The sequence below is a fragment of the Urocitellus parryii genome, chromosome 12 (genome assembly GCF_045843805.1).
Source record: "Urocitellus parryii isolate mUroPar1 chromosome 12, mUroPar1.hap1, whole genome shotgun sequence".
In the NCBI taxonomy this organism is placed as follows: domain Eukaryota; kingdom Metazoa; phylum Chordata; class Mammalia; order Rodentia; family Sciuridae; genus Urocitellus; species Urocitellus parryii.
This window is the reverse complement of record NC_135542.1, coordinates 92,389,526-92,405,610: the sequence shown is the minus strand read 5'-3', so window position 1 is coordinate 92,405,610 and position 16,085 is coordinate 92,389,526.

Below are 16,085 nucleotides of genomic sequence, written 5' to 3'. Positions count from 1 at the left end.
ACTTCTCTTATCAGGGAGTCCACCAGAGCAGAAAAAGATCAAGACGTTTCTGGCGTTCCTGTGGAACACATATGTCTCAGGCAGACAAGCAGGAAAACCGCAAGCCTGCTTTCATGGCCTAGTGAGCTGGCCACTTTGACATGCATTACAAAGAACTGGGCACTGGGCCTCAGGGGCCTGGGAAAGGCCTGCTACCAGCAAGTCCCCCTCTTTTGTTTTTTGCATGTCAAAGGGAATCAAGTAGCCCCTGTCTTAGGTCGTCCACTGCCCCTGCACTGCTTACCCGTCTCTGGGGAGGCCCCATTCCCCTGGCTTAGGTTGCAATGCAAGCGTGGAAGTTGCCCGTCACTGGGTACTACAAGATCAGCTCGGGGTGTTATGGCCAGCAAGACATTGTTATGGTGAACGTTCAACCGCCTCCATGTACAGGACTCATGACCATCACTGTCAAATGGCAGATGTAGTTGGACCGTAAGATTAGGCAGCAAAGATTCTAGCACAGAAGGGCAGGGAGGAGAGGTATGCACAGAGGAAAGATATGGCAGAAATTCTTCTTTTAAGGAGGGTATTTATCTTCGGATCTGCCTGAAATATATCTCAGGAGGGCGATCATCCATCCTCAAGCGCTGATAATGAACCTGTATTGGCTTAGAAACTAAGATATTAATTTGATCTTTAATGAATTGTACTATCCTATTTACAATGCAGGGTCCTATGGCTATCAATAAAAGGAGGCCCAATAATGGTCCCAATAAGGGAAGGAGATAAGGCAAAAATCCATTAAGTCCAGTCCAGAGAGGGTTTTCGAATAATTCCCTCCTTCTCTTTTCTAGGTCTTCTTGGAGCTGTTTAATTTTTGTGCGAACTATACCAGATTTGTTAACATAAAAACAGCACCTCTCCCCAAGGGCCAAACAAATGCCCCCTTGGTTAGCAGTCAGCAAATCTAAGCCCCACCTGTTTTGGAGAACTACCTCTGCTAGGGAATCTATTTGGTCCTGTAAGTCCTTAGTGGTTCCCGACAGGGCTTGTACATCATCTGTAAGTTGTTGAGATAGGCGTCGGTAGGAGTGTATAGCCGTGCCCAATCCTGCCGTGCCTGTGCCCACAGCAGCGGCTATCCCAAGGCCAACAAGGAGCGGCAGGGCCTGGATAGCTCTCTTATGTCTTATAACTAGGGTGTCTAGGCTAGGAATGGGTAAGGGTTCATCTCCTGAAATAATTGTTATATCAGGAAGCAATAAAGCTAGAACACAACCACCAGTCCAATTTACTGGAAGCCTGGGAAAAGCTAAGTTTCCTCCGCACATAAAAACTGTGCCATTAGGGGGACAGATGGATGGAGTAGGTGAAGAATAATTCTTTACTGTTGTGCAGTTTCCAAAGGAGGAGACTCCAACATCAACATCATAAGCATTATTTTGCATCATGCCTAGGAGGCATGACGTAAAACTACCCAGAGGCTGTACCTTAAAAGGTAGTCCAGACTGACATGTGTTATCATCATTTATGGTATAATTAATGGAGACCGCCACTGGCATAACTGCCCCCGTCGTCATTCAGAGCCAGCAATCACCAGCAAGGGTAGGATTAGAACTGTTAAGCAAAGAAAAGGTGGTTTCTAGGATATCTAATGTATTGGCATCCAAATCAGGAAGCTGGGATTTTGGCAATACCAAGGGATGATATGTAAGCTTAGGGATCTCCGGCTTTAAAAGCTTAATCACCTGAAGATGTTTAATAGCATCAGTGGGTCCTCCTCCATCAGAGACTCCGACAGGGGCCTGCATGGGCCAACAGGAGGGTTTGCCCATGGTGCCCTCACATCCCGCCTCCAGTAATTTAGTTTCAATGCCTTCTCCTCCCCAGTCACCGAGAAAAGGAGTAAAATGATAAGTGACCCCCCCTTCTCCATGGGTTTTAGTCAGGGTGGTCTCAAAATACTGTTTTCCTTGATTATTAACACAAATTGAGGCTGATTCATAACAGGCGATGTGCACCGCCGAGGTATAATGACAAGTGGCGAAACAGTTTCCAAGAGTCTCAGTCGAACTAGGGACAACAAGTTTTGGCTTATTAACACATACCCATTTTGGCTGATTAAATCCTCCGATGTTTTGATTGAGTTCAGCCGCCATATAGGCCACTTTAGCCCCACAGTCAACGCTTTGGGTAAAACCAGAGGGTGCCAAGTGCCGTGGCCCTCCCTTGCACTCACAAGGGGCTCCAAAAAGATACTCATGAATATTCCCAGATGGGGGGTCAAGTCCACCTTCAACAAACCTGTCCAGAAGGAATGTCACAAGCGGGGTCCAGCTCATGAGGTGTGTCTTGGCATTCACTTGAAGGGGTGGGAGCATCAGCGGCAGGATCAGCCATCTTGGGAACTTCATTTTGTCTTGAATTTTCATCCACCGGTCTGGTGCAGCGCTCCGGGACCCAAATGGGCTTCTCAGTCCCTGGGGGAAAAACACATACAGCTCCCCTCACTCTAGCTAAGAGTGGAGCAGGAGGTTGCCACTTCCCTGTAGCCAGATCCTTCCATCTTATCTGTGCCTTTTGTATGGTGGGAGAGGAAAAGTGACGTTGCGCCGCTGTACGGCCATCGGCGTCAGTGAGCAAAAAATTTAAAATGAATAGGGTTATATTTAATAGTGCATGTGGTCCCTGGCAACTCTGGTATATCTCCCCCTCTTTTGTTTTTTGCAAATAGGTTTTAAGATGTTGATGGGCCCGTTCAACAATGGCCTGTCCTTGGGGATTATATGGGAGTCCTGTTTTGTGTATAATATCCCACTGTGAGCAAAATTTTTGGAATGTTTGACTGACATAAGCTGGGCCATTATCTGTTTTTATGCATCGAGGAGTTCCCATAAAGGAAAAGGTTTTTACATAGTGTTGTATCACATCTTTAGCCTTTTCTCCTGAATGTAGAGTAGCAGAGATAAAACTAGAAAATGTGTCTATACTGACATGTACAAAGGACAACTTTCCAAAACTAGGGATATGAGTTACATCAGTTTGCCAGATGTCATTTGGCTGAAGGCCCCTTGGGTTAACTCCCAGAGAAGGGGAATGGATAAAAGGTGCACAAGTAGGACATAGGGAGACAATTTTTAAAGCTTGATCCCGGGAACATCCTGAGTGGAAACGTAAAGTTTGTGCGTTTAGGTGGAATTTATTATGAAGTTGTAGGGCCTTATCATACTCAGTTATTGTATATACAAGGTTAGTGGCATGTGTGGCAGCGTCTGCCATGGTGTTGCCTGCGGCCAGAGGACCTGGAAGCCCAGAATGACTTCTAATGTGACCTATGAAAAGAGGATCTGTCCTAGCCCATATAAGAAGCTGCACTGTCTGTAGTTGTTCCATAATGGTGGATTGTTTTCCAATATAAGGTGCCGTCTCAATCGCGGAGGCAAGCCTGGCGATATAGAGACTGTCTGTGAAAATATTAAGGGGCACCGAACTATATATCCGTAAGGCCAATATTAAGGCCTCAACCTCCACCTTTTGGGCCGAGCGATCTGTCACTCTCCTGCGGATGACCCGGTTCCCATCTGAAACGACAGCAAACCCATCTTTAGCTCCGTCGGTGAAGACGGTTTGTGCCCCTGGGAGAGGATTCTTTTTCAGGATCTTGGGGAAAATTATTGGACATGTCTTTAGACTTTCAAGGAGTCTGCTTTTAGGGTAATGATTGTCAACCTGTCCCATGAAACTACAGAAGAAGAGACACCAGAGATCATGTTCCTGTCTTAATTTAGAAAGAATGTCTTGATTATATGGTAATATGAGAATATCAAAGGTCTTTCCAAACAAGGCATCCCCCAGATATTTTGCTTTCCAAACTAGTTGTATTACCAGGTCATGGAAGGGTACCAGGACCCGAGAGGGGGATGCAGGTAAGTGAACCCAATAAATAGGACCAGTCTGCCAAAAGACCCCCGTCGGAGTGAGTTTTGACGGAAGAACGATGAATAACAAAGACTGGGAATAGTCCACCTGCATCACCTGCATCTCTTGTATGGCTGTCTCTATCAATTTAAGCGCTTTTAGGGCTTCTGGAGTAGGCTTTCGCGGGGAGGTGGGTGAGGGGTCTCCTTTTAAAAGACCATACAGGGGTTTAAGTTCCCCAGTAGGGACATGGAGAGAAGGCCGTAGCCACTGAATTTCCCCCAGAAATGTCTGCCACTGGTGCAGGGTTCTAAGCTGATTTACCTGGAATTGAGGCCTCTGGGGAGTGATCCCTATCTTGTTAATAGTGTATCCTAGGTAGTTATAAGGGAATTGAATTTGTACCTTCTCTGGGGCTATAATCAGTCCGGCTCCCTTTAATAGGGACTGGAGGACTTCATAAGACCGGAAAAGTTCCTTCCTATCAGGGCCTGCCAACAGTATATCATCCATATAATGGACAAGGTAAAAGTTTGAGAATTGTTGTCTAAAGGGTTGCAAAATTTTTGCTATAAAATATTGACACATAGTAGGACTATTAGCCATTCCCTGAGGTAAGACTGTCCATTCAAATCTCTGGTAGGGTTCCCTAAAGTTTGTTGATGGTAAAGAAAAAGCAAAACGTTTACGATCCTGGGGTGCCAGGGGAATAGAAAAGAAGCAATCTTTTAGGTCCAAAATAATGAGATGCCAATCTTTAGGGATAGCCGTGGGGAAGGGTAGTCCTGGCTGCAAAGGTCCCATGGGCTGCATTGTGTTGTTAATAGCCCGCAGATCCTGGAGGAGTCTCCATTTCCCAGATTCCTTTTTTATGACAAAAATGGGAGTGTTCCAGGGAGAAGTGGAAGGCACCACATGTCCCATCCTAAGCTGTTCTTGAACTAGAAGGGTTGCAGCCTGTAACTTGTCCTTGGTTAGGGGCCACTGTTCTATCCACACAGGGTCATCTGATAGCCAAGTGATAGATAGAGGACATGGCCGCACTTCAGTGGCCCCTAGGAAAAATTTCCTAGCCCCTTTCGGTCCCCACCCCTTTGGGTGACTTCCTCCGTGGGATCCACAGGCGTGACCCTTCCCTCATGATTTTTCCCCAGTCCTTTTCTGGGAAGCCATCCCATATCTAACATCATATCATTAACAAATCTATTACTCCCTTTTAGGATTTGAGTGGTAAGAATAGCTCCCATTTGTTGAAGCAGGTCCCTTCCCCAAAGGTTTGTGGGGAGTCCGGCCACCACGTAAGGCTGAAAGTAACCACTGCGTCCTTCCTCATCTCTCCATTTTAGAAAAGAGGCGCTTTTTTCTGGTCTAGTTTGCCCGATCCCCTGTAAGACAGCTGAGGGATCTTGGAGAGGCCAAGCAGATGGCCATTGTCTTTTAGAGACAACAGAGACATCAGCTCCTGTATCTAATATTCCTTTAAAGATTTTATCTTGTATCATAATGGTTAATTGTGGCCGGGAGTCTAAATGCGCTATCCAAAAGGCCTGAGGGCTGCCGGTGGAGCCGAAGCTGCCAGCACCCCAAGTTATCTGTAAGGCTCGATTGGGCAATGGTGCTACTGGCAACAATAATAGTTGTGCTATTCTCTCCCCGGGGGGAATGATAACAATCCCCTGAGTTGCCTCAGCAACAATCTTTAACTCCCCATGATAATCACTATCAACTACACCTGTGAGTATCCTAAGTCCTTTATGGAAAGCACTACCTCTTCCAAGGATCAATCCTACAGTTCCTTCTGGCAAGGGGCCAAAAGTCCCGGTTGGCAGGGTCTGGGGGCCCATCTGTGGAGTTAGTACCGCTCGGGAGGTGGAACTGAGGTCCAATCCTGCACTTCCAGGTGTCCCTCGGGGGAGCTCCCAGACAGAAAGGGATTGGTCTGAGGAAGGTGACGAAGTCGCCCACTCCCCGGAGCCCCATTCCGTCCCTGGATTGCCCCGTACACTCTGGCTTCCGGGGCCCGGGGCGGGCCCCTGTTCCCGTTTCCCGGCTGCAAGGGGTGTCCCTGAGCATCAAACTTAGAACGACACTCACTGCTCCAATGATTTCCCTTACCGCACCTGGGCCAGGGGCCAGGGGTGCCTTCTCGGCCCCGTCTATTCCCTTCGGGACAACTCCGCTTAATATGTCCCTCCTTTCCACATCGGAAGCAACCTTTGGGTCGGGCCCTTTTACCATCAGATCCTGACAATCCTGTTTTAAGGGCAGCAGCCAGGACCTGTCCAGTAATATGAGCTCCATCAATATCTTTGCAAGCTCGGATCATGTCATCAACACTCCTTGCCCTAGAAGACTTAATAGCAGTTTAGCAATAGGAATTTGCATTTTCATAAGCCAATTGTTTAATAACTGGCATGGCCTGTTCCAAGTTAGGGAATATCTTTCCTGCCACCTGCATTAATCGGGCAATGAAGTTAGAGTAAGATTCAGAGGGTCCTTGAGTAATTTTTGAAATTTTTGTCTCAGAATTAGAAAGGGGCAATGCCTTCCAGGCGTGGATTGCTGCTGTTGCAATCTGGGCGTATACCCCGGGGTCATAGTTAATTTGTTGATTCAGAGAGGCATACTGTCCGGACCCAGTCAACATCTCCAGATTACGCTGTGGGAACCCAGCATCTTGATTGATATGAGCCAATTCTCGGCACCTTTCCTGATTTTCACTTTTCCAAAGCAAGAAATCTCCTCCCGATAACACCGCCCTGCAAAGCTGTTGCCAGTCACCAGGAGTTAACTGGTTGGCAGAAAAGGCCTCAAAAAGTGTCAAAGTGAAAGGGGCGTGAGGTCCGTAGTTAGTGACAGCCTCCTTCAATTGCTTAATGTCTTTAAAAGCTAAGGGAACATGCGTCCTGACCGGTGGCCCATCCTCATCACGGGTTTCTGCCACCAGAAAAGCCAGGGCATGTTTGGCGCGCCACTGGACCCCTCCCTATCTTCGGGGATTGTCTGGATCCCAATTAGGATTGTAAGGAGGGGGAGCGGTGGCAGCCCGAGAGGCAGCTCCTGGGGTATTGGAATCTTTCCAATTTGATCTACTTAAGCGACCCTCCAATTCCTCTATCTCCCTCTCTAGTTCTCCCTCCTCTTTGGAAAGAAAACTAGAGTCTCCCTCCTCCCCCTCTGGGGCGGACACTCGGAGGCGCTTTTTAGTCCTTTTCTTCGAGCCCTGGTCAGAATTCTCATCCTTTAAGGACGCAGCCACTTGTTCTTCCTGTACCTCATTAAGGGCTTGTTCACACTCAGTAAGTTGTTCTTTGATCTTGACTTTATCTGTCAATAGAGCATCTTTTACCAATCTCCATAGGGAGAAGGTAGCAATGGGTATACTATCTGGACCACTGTCTCTCAAAATTTTTTGGAGGTCCTGTTTTACCAGGTCCCAATCAGTATTATTAAGAAATCCCCCTGTCAGAAACCAAGGACAAGCCTGGGCTATAGTTTCAACAAATTCAGTTGCAGTTTTGGTTTTTATTCCTGTTCCTTGCTTGCTTAACAGCTCTTTAACCTCGTTGGCCAGACGAAGCTTTGCTGTTGAGTTACCCATGGTGCGCACCCCCTTTTTCTTATATACTTATTAACCAATCCTCCCCCTTCTCCTAGAAGGTGAGCCTCATTCGCTTACCCCTCTTTCCGAATCGGTGGGACCTCCACTCTGCCGCGTCCGGCTAACTGGAACCGAGTCCGGCGAGGGACGATGAGGTTAAGAAATACACAGGACACCAAGGTTCTTCATCCAGGAGTCTCTGTTTATTACTAACATCCTCCCCTTATATCCCCCAAGCAGCAGGAGTGGAAAATTACTCAGAAAAGGGAGGGAGAGGGGAGAAATTCGGCTACGACATCTGCCATTGTTAGACACTGAAACTTCTCTTATCAGGGAGTCCACCAGAGCAGAAAAAGATCAAGACGTTTCTGGCGTTCCTGTGGAACACATATGTCTCAGGCAGATAAGCAGGAAAACCGCAAGCCTGCTTTCATGGCCTAGTGAGCTGGCCACTTTGACATGCATTACAAAGAACTGGGCACTGGGCCTCAGGGGCCTGGGAAAGGCCTGCTACCAGCAGTTTCTAGAAGCTGCTGTAGTGGGGTCTCAGGGCCCTTTTCTGATTTTCTAAGTGTTTTATGGATATCAGGTGCAATACCCACTGATAAAGTTAAAATGGAGAAAGAGAGTGCCACCAGGAGTATCCAGGTCTAGGTTGATATATTTGGTAACAGCCTCAGTAAGCCAGGCCAAAAAGAGGAAGGGATTTTATCAGGTCCCTGGATAATTTTCTTTACCTTGTTCCTATTAATCCAGGTATGAAAATTATTTTCATGCCCAAGGAGGGAAGTAATTATGTGCTGGAGTCTGATGACCCAGTGTCTTGAGGCTGATATGTCCAATTGGGTTCAGCTGTAGGGATGGCAGCCCCTGCTGCATTATGGATAAGGGAACTTTGGGCATGGAGGAGATTGGCATGGTTTAGCCACCTGTAAACTATGAGCATGTTCATAAGGAGTCAGGGTGGAAGGCTGGATGTAATAAACCTCTTCCCAAGTAAGGTAGTGAGCCTGAGTCAGACGCATGAACTCCTTCCTGTATTTAGTAGGGTTTTCAGAAAATGAGCCTTATCTGCCTCTGTTTGTGACAAAGGTGTCATAGAAAACGTGACATGAACTTGGACCATCCCTTGAGCCCCTGTTACCCCTCTGAGAGGGAAACTCTAAGGACTTTGGATCCTGTAGAGGAGGTGATGGTATTGGGAAGGTAGAGTATGAGTGTGCGATTTGAGGGGTGCAGTTAGATGGGGAGTAGTGGGACTTTGAGGAGAGGAGTCTGATGTGGGGCCATGAGACCCCAGAAAATCTGTAAGGCTTGCGTTCATCTGCTATTTCTTGATCAGTGAATGAGGAGGAGAGGTGTGAGTCTGTGTGTGGATTTATTGTGAAGCAGAGTAGGGCTGACTTAAAGAGGGATTTGAGCTGATGAAAAGGAAAGCTTAGAGATAAGCTATTTTAAGCCCTTTGCCATTCCTCCATTGATGGAGGTAACTTGTGAAATCCTGGAGAATTTCTTTATCAAAGGTCCTGTTACTTGGGCGATTCATGCAAATTTAAAATAATTTACATTATGGCTATATTTAAGTGCAGAGACTAATGAGGCATTCGATATAGAGGTTTGAGAGCAAATATTCTTAAAATTACTATCCTAGTGGGGAGTCCTAGGGAATAACTGTGTAGTTCACATATTGGAGAGGTTTGGTTGAGGTGATGGTTTGAGATGAGGGAATCCCCTGAAATCTCACGTCACTGGGCTGTACTAATACACTGGAGAAGAGGAGAATGTCCTCACTCCAGTCTCAGTGGTGGGGAACACCAGGGTCCTGGCTAGTCAAAAGGTGGTGTCCCTGGGCAGGGTGTCTCCCTGCTGGACACCGGACAGGGCCTTACCTCTCTGTAGTACGAGAAAGCCAGTGTTGGCTCTGGGAGCAAAATGGCAAAGAAGTCTCTGATCCAGAGGGCTATAGGGTGTTGGGGAGTGGAGGGATTGGGAAAAAGATGGCAAGGGTGAGGGGAGGGTATCAGAAAGAAGATGCCTTCAAAGCCAATAGACAATCTGATGCAGATCCTTGCCCTGTTGATATAACATAAGGCCACAAGAACCTAGCCCAGGGCCATGTTATTGTGGGGTCACATGCTGTCATTGAGAGTCAAAATGGAGTTAGAGGGCCTGAAGAGTCTCTTTCTATAGGGTGGGGAGGCAGGTAGAGGTACAGTCAGTTTAAATATTCAGCAGTAGCTATGTGAGCTGTGGCTTGGGGTTTCCCTGACCTCAATTGGCCAAAGGAGTGACAGGTGTTCAATGGTCACTTCCCAGGTCTCGTGGGTCATTTCATGTGATTGAGAAAAGGAAAAGGTTGTGGGCAGGGTGGGAGGAATGGGGACATGTGCAGACCTCATGAATTCAGCAAAGCCTTTATTCAGCTGTGGAGTCAGGCATTACTTAGAAAATGGCCACCCATTACAGGAGCAGTCTTGATTTATGTAGGTTACACTCTGGGAGGTGACTTGCCTTTGAAGACTTTAATAAGAAATTGACATTCAGGAAAATGTTTGCAAAAATTACAATTTTTTTTTAACTAAGCAATGTTTTTACAGGGCAATAATGGAGCATCTATTGCACTGCCACTGAGAAAGGATATACTGGGAAAGGATCAATGATTGGCCTTTCCAGGGATTGTCCTATCACTGGGTAATGTTCGCTTCCTGCCTAGAGATTGTCTTGTCACTAGTAAAGGATGTATTGGGAAAGATCAATGTTCTAATGTTCTTCCTTCTTCCCCCCATCTTCTTCAAAGGCCACAGTGTTTTGAAAGTTTGTCATTTACATATCATTCAAAAGCAATAGGCTTAAAACCAGGAGGAATGTGGTGTATTGTTAGCTTTCCGTTACTGTAACAAACACCTGAGATAATCACCGTATAAAAGAGCAAAGATTTCTTTGTTTCACAGCTTTGGATGATTCAGTCCATAGTCAGTTGGCAAGGCAGCATATAATGAATGGGAGTTCATGAACAAGCTGCTTACCTTACGACCTGGATGAAGAGAAAGAGAAGCATGGGGAAGAGGAGGTATTGGGCCTATTGTCCCCTTCAATACTGGAAACCCTCAAACCTCAATGACCAGAAGATATCCTACTAGGCACCCCGCCCTTTTTTCCAGTACTGGCGATTATGAGTTATCACCAGCTTCTCTTTTAAAAACTTATTTTGAGATATTGTTTTTCTCAGGTGCTCAGGCCAGTCTGGATCCTGAGATCATTCTGCTCAGCCTCCCAGGTAGCTGGGATTTTAGACATACAATATTGTGCCTGGTTTAGGCCCCATCTCTTAAAGTTTCCACCATTTCCCAGTAGTGCCAAGCTAGAGACTTAACCTCTATGGGAAATTCCAGATCCAACTTTATAGCATGTGGTAAGATCATTATTGGGAGCAATATAATTTATACATACTGAAATATGCAGGTTCAACTGCTGTTTGCCTCTCCTGTTTCCAGGCTTCATAAAAATTTGTTTTCATAATTCCATCTCCCTTGGAGTCTCAGCATCATCATACCTTCTAAAACTAGTCTAAAATGTGGTCAGAAGAACTTAAGGAATCTTGGTCCAACACTCTGGACCTTAGCATTAAGTCTTCCCCTGACCTAAACCCTCACTTTTTATACTGAGGTTACTGTCCCAAGGGCAACCCCATCCCTACATTTTGTACTGATCAGAATGACTGGGACTCATATTGGTTCACCCTACCATACTATCTGTTATTGAGGTCCTTCCATATTCTCTTTTCAGTTTTATTAAAGATTGGAAACCCTCATGCATCCATAAGGTACATAGGTGTTTTCCAGAACTGTCACATTTTATTAGTGTCAACTACTTCATAGTTGCTCCAAATATCCCTTACTCCTATCTCTATTTTCCTCTCCATGTATTAGGTATCTGGAAAAAATACCTAAAATCCTCCAATGACCACCCATGATATTTGGGTTTAGAATTCATACTCTTTTTTCCAGTACTGGGGATTATGAGTTATCCTAGTTTGCAGAGTGATTCAGCCACTGTGGCCTCTCTGACCTCATCTCCCACTTTCCTTCTTCCTTGCTACTCTCCAGCCACACCATCAGAACATCTGCAGTACCACTCCAGACCTTTGCCCAGCTGATTACTCTCATGAGGTGCTTTAGTAGTGCTCTTCACTTGGCTGGTTACATCTTATCATTCATGTCACCTCCTCACAGAGAACTTCTCTGTCTATCTATTCTAAGGAGGTACCTAGTTACCCTGTATCAGTTGGTCTTGTTTCAGTTTTCTTGATAGTCCTTACCTCTCTCTGATATGCTTTGGGTTTATTGTCTTTCATTTCCTATTAGAATATGATGTCCAGAAAGACAGGAGATTTTCTGACTTGCTTACAGCTCCCTTCTCAGCACCTACAGTCTTTTGTGACCCCAGTGGCTATTCAATACATATTCCTGGTCGTTCACATATATATGGTATAAATGTTGTCTCACTGTGCCTAAAATCAATTTTATGGAAGGGCTAGCTAAGTTTGGTGATAATCTAAATACACAATGAGAAACCAACTGGTAGGTTCTTGAGTCCAAGTCTTCTGGACAAGGCAGTCAGAGGCAAAAGCATAATGCCTCAAGTCTAGATGCCTTCATTAACTATCATGGTCATGAATCCATGTTAGCCAATGCATCTACAATGAAAAAGTACAGTTCCTGTTGTTTTGTGGCTTTCATCAATGAGGGTTTAGAGCTCTCATATGGACGAATAACTTTAAAGTTGAGGAAATTCCTCCAGAGGTTGTTAGGTGAGTTGCATGCATTGCAATGCTACAGCAGCCTATGTGGAACAATGGTAGGAAATGTGGATTCTCTGAAAGCAGAAATGGAATGAAATTGTTCACGAATTGTTCTTCTTGGTAAAATGTTTGCTGTGAACCCATTGGGAATATAAAATGATAGAAGTTGAAAAGTAAATACTTGGGAAGAAAAAGATGGGAGGATCTGGTTTAAATATAAGAAAGTGTCTCAAATGCATTGGAATTTTTAAGTTGTATATTATTGTAGCATGCAAATTATGTCTTTTTACTTGGAGTTGGAGTTACCTGATGAAGTTGTCCCTTAAGAAGATAAAGGCATGTGACTTCATGACCAGTATGATTTTATAACATGTTTTCTCAGAAAAATGAGAAATTATATGTCATCTCTGTATGATATGTCAAAGTGCAAAAATGCATTCTACTGTCATGAATAACTAAAAAAAATTTAAAAAAGAAACCTACAGTAAAATCCATAACATGGAGATTAATCTGTGCTTTGGAGCGCCACCTATGGTTTCTTTAAAGACTGTATCTCCTGTCATCAAGAAAAATGACAGGTTTGGAAAACATATTCTTATGCATGCCTGGAAAGATCTCTAATATGTGTGTCTGTTAAAATTAATGATTAAATGTGTACATAAGGAATCAGTTGTGTTTTAGACATATTTTGTTCCTTTGTTTCTGGCTAGTTAGCAATGAATTATACAATTTATTTCCAAAAAATTCAAAATCTTTATTTATTTATTTATTTATTTTTTATTGTTGGTTGTTCAAAACGTTACATAGTTCTTGATATATCATATTTCACACTTTGATGCAAGTGGGTTATGAACTCCCATTTTTACCCCGTATACAGATTGCAGAATCACATCAGTTACACTTCCATTGATTTACATATTGCCATACTAGTGTCTGTTGTATTCTGCTGATTTTCCTATACTCTACTATCCCCCCTCCCCTCCTCTCCCCTCCCCTCTTCTCTCTCTACCCCCTCTACTGTAATTCATTTCTCCCCCTTGTATTATTTTTCCCTTTCCCCTCACTTCCTCTTGTATGTAATTTTGTATAACCCTGAGGGTCTCCTTCCATTTCTATGCATTTTCCCTTCTCTCTCCCTTTCCCTCGCACCTCTCATCCCTGTTTAATGTTAATCTTCTTCTCATGGTTTACCCCTAAATGTAATCTGCTTCCTTTCTCTTGTAGCTTTAAAAATTCTCTCCTTATTCTGTATGTTGGGCATCTTCATTATAATGTGTCTAGGTGTGGATCTCTTATGATTTTGCACATTCGGCGTACTGTAGGCCTCTAGGATTTGGGATTCTATCTCATTCTTCAAGTCTGGGAAGTTTTCTCATATTATTTCATTGAATAGATTGCTCATTCCTTTGGTTTGGACCTCTATACCTTCCTGTATCCCAATGACTCTTAAGTTTGGTCTCTTTATGTTATCCCATATTTCTTGGATGTTCTGCTCATGGTTTCTTAACAGTCTCGCTGAGCTGTCTATGTTCTTTTCAAATTGAAATACTTTGTCTTCATTGATGTTCTATTTTCTAAGTGTTCTACTCTGCTGGTAGTATTCTCATTTGAGTTTTTAAGTTGGTTTATTGCTTCCTGCATTTCTAGGATTTCTGTTTGTTTGTTTTTTATAACCTCTATCTCCCTGTATATTTGATCTTTTGCTTCTTGGTTTTGTTTATGTAATTCATTGTCGAAGCGATCTTTCATTGTCTGATTTTGCTGTCTAATGTCTTCCTTGAGACTCCAGATCATCTGAAGCATTTATTCTTTATCTGACATTCCATCTGCTGCAGCTATTACCTCTTCTAAAGTTGAGTTGACCTGCATTGCTTGTGATCCTTTCTTTCTTTATCTTTTCATACTGCTCGAGTTTCTTTCTGCTTGGTGAAACTGTTGTGTTTTTGAAATTTTCCCCCTATATATTTATATTGCTCTTATATAGTTGAAAAGTCTCCCTTGCAGGGGCGGGCTGTGGCTGTGCTCCTCCTCCAATGTCCAATGGTGAGAGAGGTGTGTTGAAGTCTCCCATAATTATTGTGTTGTGGTCTATTTGATTCTTGAACTTGAGTAGAATTTGTTTTATGAACGTTGCAGCACCCGTATTAGGTGCATAAGTATTGATAATTGTTATGTCTTGTTGGTGAATGGTTCCTTTTAACAGTATATAATGTCCTTCCTTATCCCTTTTGATTAACTTAGTCTTGAAGTCGATTTTATTCCATATGAGGGTGGCCACCCTGCTTGCTTGCGATGACCGTGTGCGTGGTATATTTTTTCCCAACCTTTCACCTTCAGCCTGTGTTATGTCTTTTCCAATCAGATGTGTCTCCTGGAGGCAGCATATTGTTGGATTTTTTTTTTTAATACATGTTACTAGCCTATGTCGCTTTATTGGAGAGTTTAAGCCATTAATGTTTAGAGTTACTATTGATATATGGTTTGTACTTCCAGCCATGTTTGATTATTTATCTTTTTTTTTTAATTTAGTTTGTTTCTCCATGATTAGCTTTCCCTCCACCCTCTGTGTTTACTGAGGCACTTCCCACTGATGGTTTTGGTTATTGTTTTTCATTTCTTCCTCGTGTAGTGTTTTGCTCAAGATGCTTTGCAACGCTGGTTTTCTGGCTGCAAATTCTTTTAGCTTTTGTTTATCATGAAAGATTTTTATTTCATTGTTGTAACTGAAGCTTAATTTTGCTGAATACAGAATTCTTGGTTGGCTTCCATTGTCTTTCAGTGTTTGAAATACATTGTTCCAGGATCTTCTCCCTTTCAGCATCTGTGATAAAAAATCCGTTGTTAACCTTATTGGTTTACCCCTGAATGTAATCTGCCTCCTTTCTATTGTAGCTTTTAATATTTTCTCTTTGTTCTGTATATTGGATATCTACATAACAATGTGTCTTGGCATTGGTCTACTGTGATTTTGTGTGCTCTGTGTCCTGTATGCATCTACAATTTTTATATCCGTTTCCTTTTTTATTTCTTGAAAGCTTTCTGTAATTATTTCATTGAGCAGGTACTCATTCCCTTGGTTTGAATCTCTATACCTTCCTCTATCCCGATGACTCGTAAGTTTGGTTTTTTTTATGTTATCCCATATCTCTTGGATGTATTCCTTGTGATATTTTACCAGTCTTTCTGAGTTGGCTTGACTCTTTTCAGGATGATATATTTTGTCTTCATTATCTGACGTTCTGGCTTCTACTTGCTCCACTCTGTTAGTGATAATCTCATTTGAGTTTTTAATTTGGTTTATAATTTCCTTCATTTCTAGAATTATTGTTTGATTTTTTTTTATTATCTCTATCTCCTGATAAGGATGCTTTATTTCTTCTTTTATCTGTTTATGTAATTCATTTTTAATGTGTTCTTTCACTGTTTGAATTTGCTGTCTCGTATCCTCTTTAAGGTTCCATTCCATCTGTCTAAGTTATTCCTTGAGTTCTTTATATGACCATTTTTCTGATGACTCTAGGTCCTCCTGAATATTTAGGCTGTCCTGCATTGTTTCTACTCCTTTTCTTCCTTGCATTTTCATGCTGCTCATGTTACTTCTTGTTCTGTTTTACTGCTGAGTTACTGTTTACTCTTATAAATTTACTTGCTCCTTGGGAGCAAAGATATTAGCAAGGAAGGGAAGAGGTCACTAAACACAATGAGAGTTAGCAGGTAGTATTCAAGGAAGGGGGAATAAGAAAATTGAAAAGAAAAGACAAAAGAAAAAATAGCAAATAGAAAAAG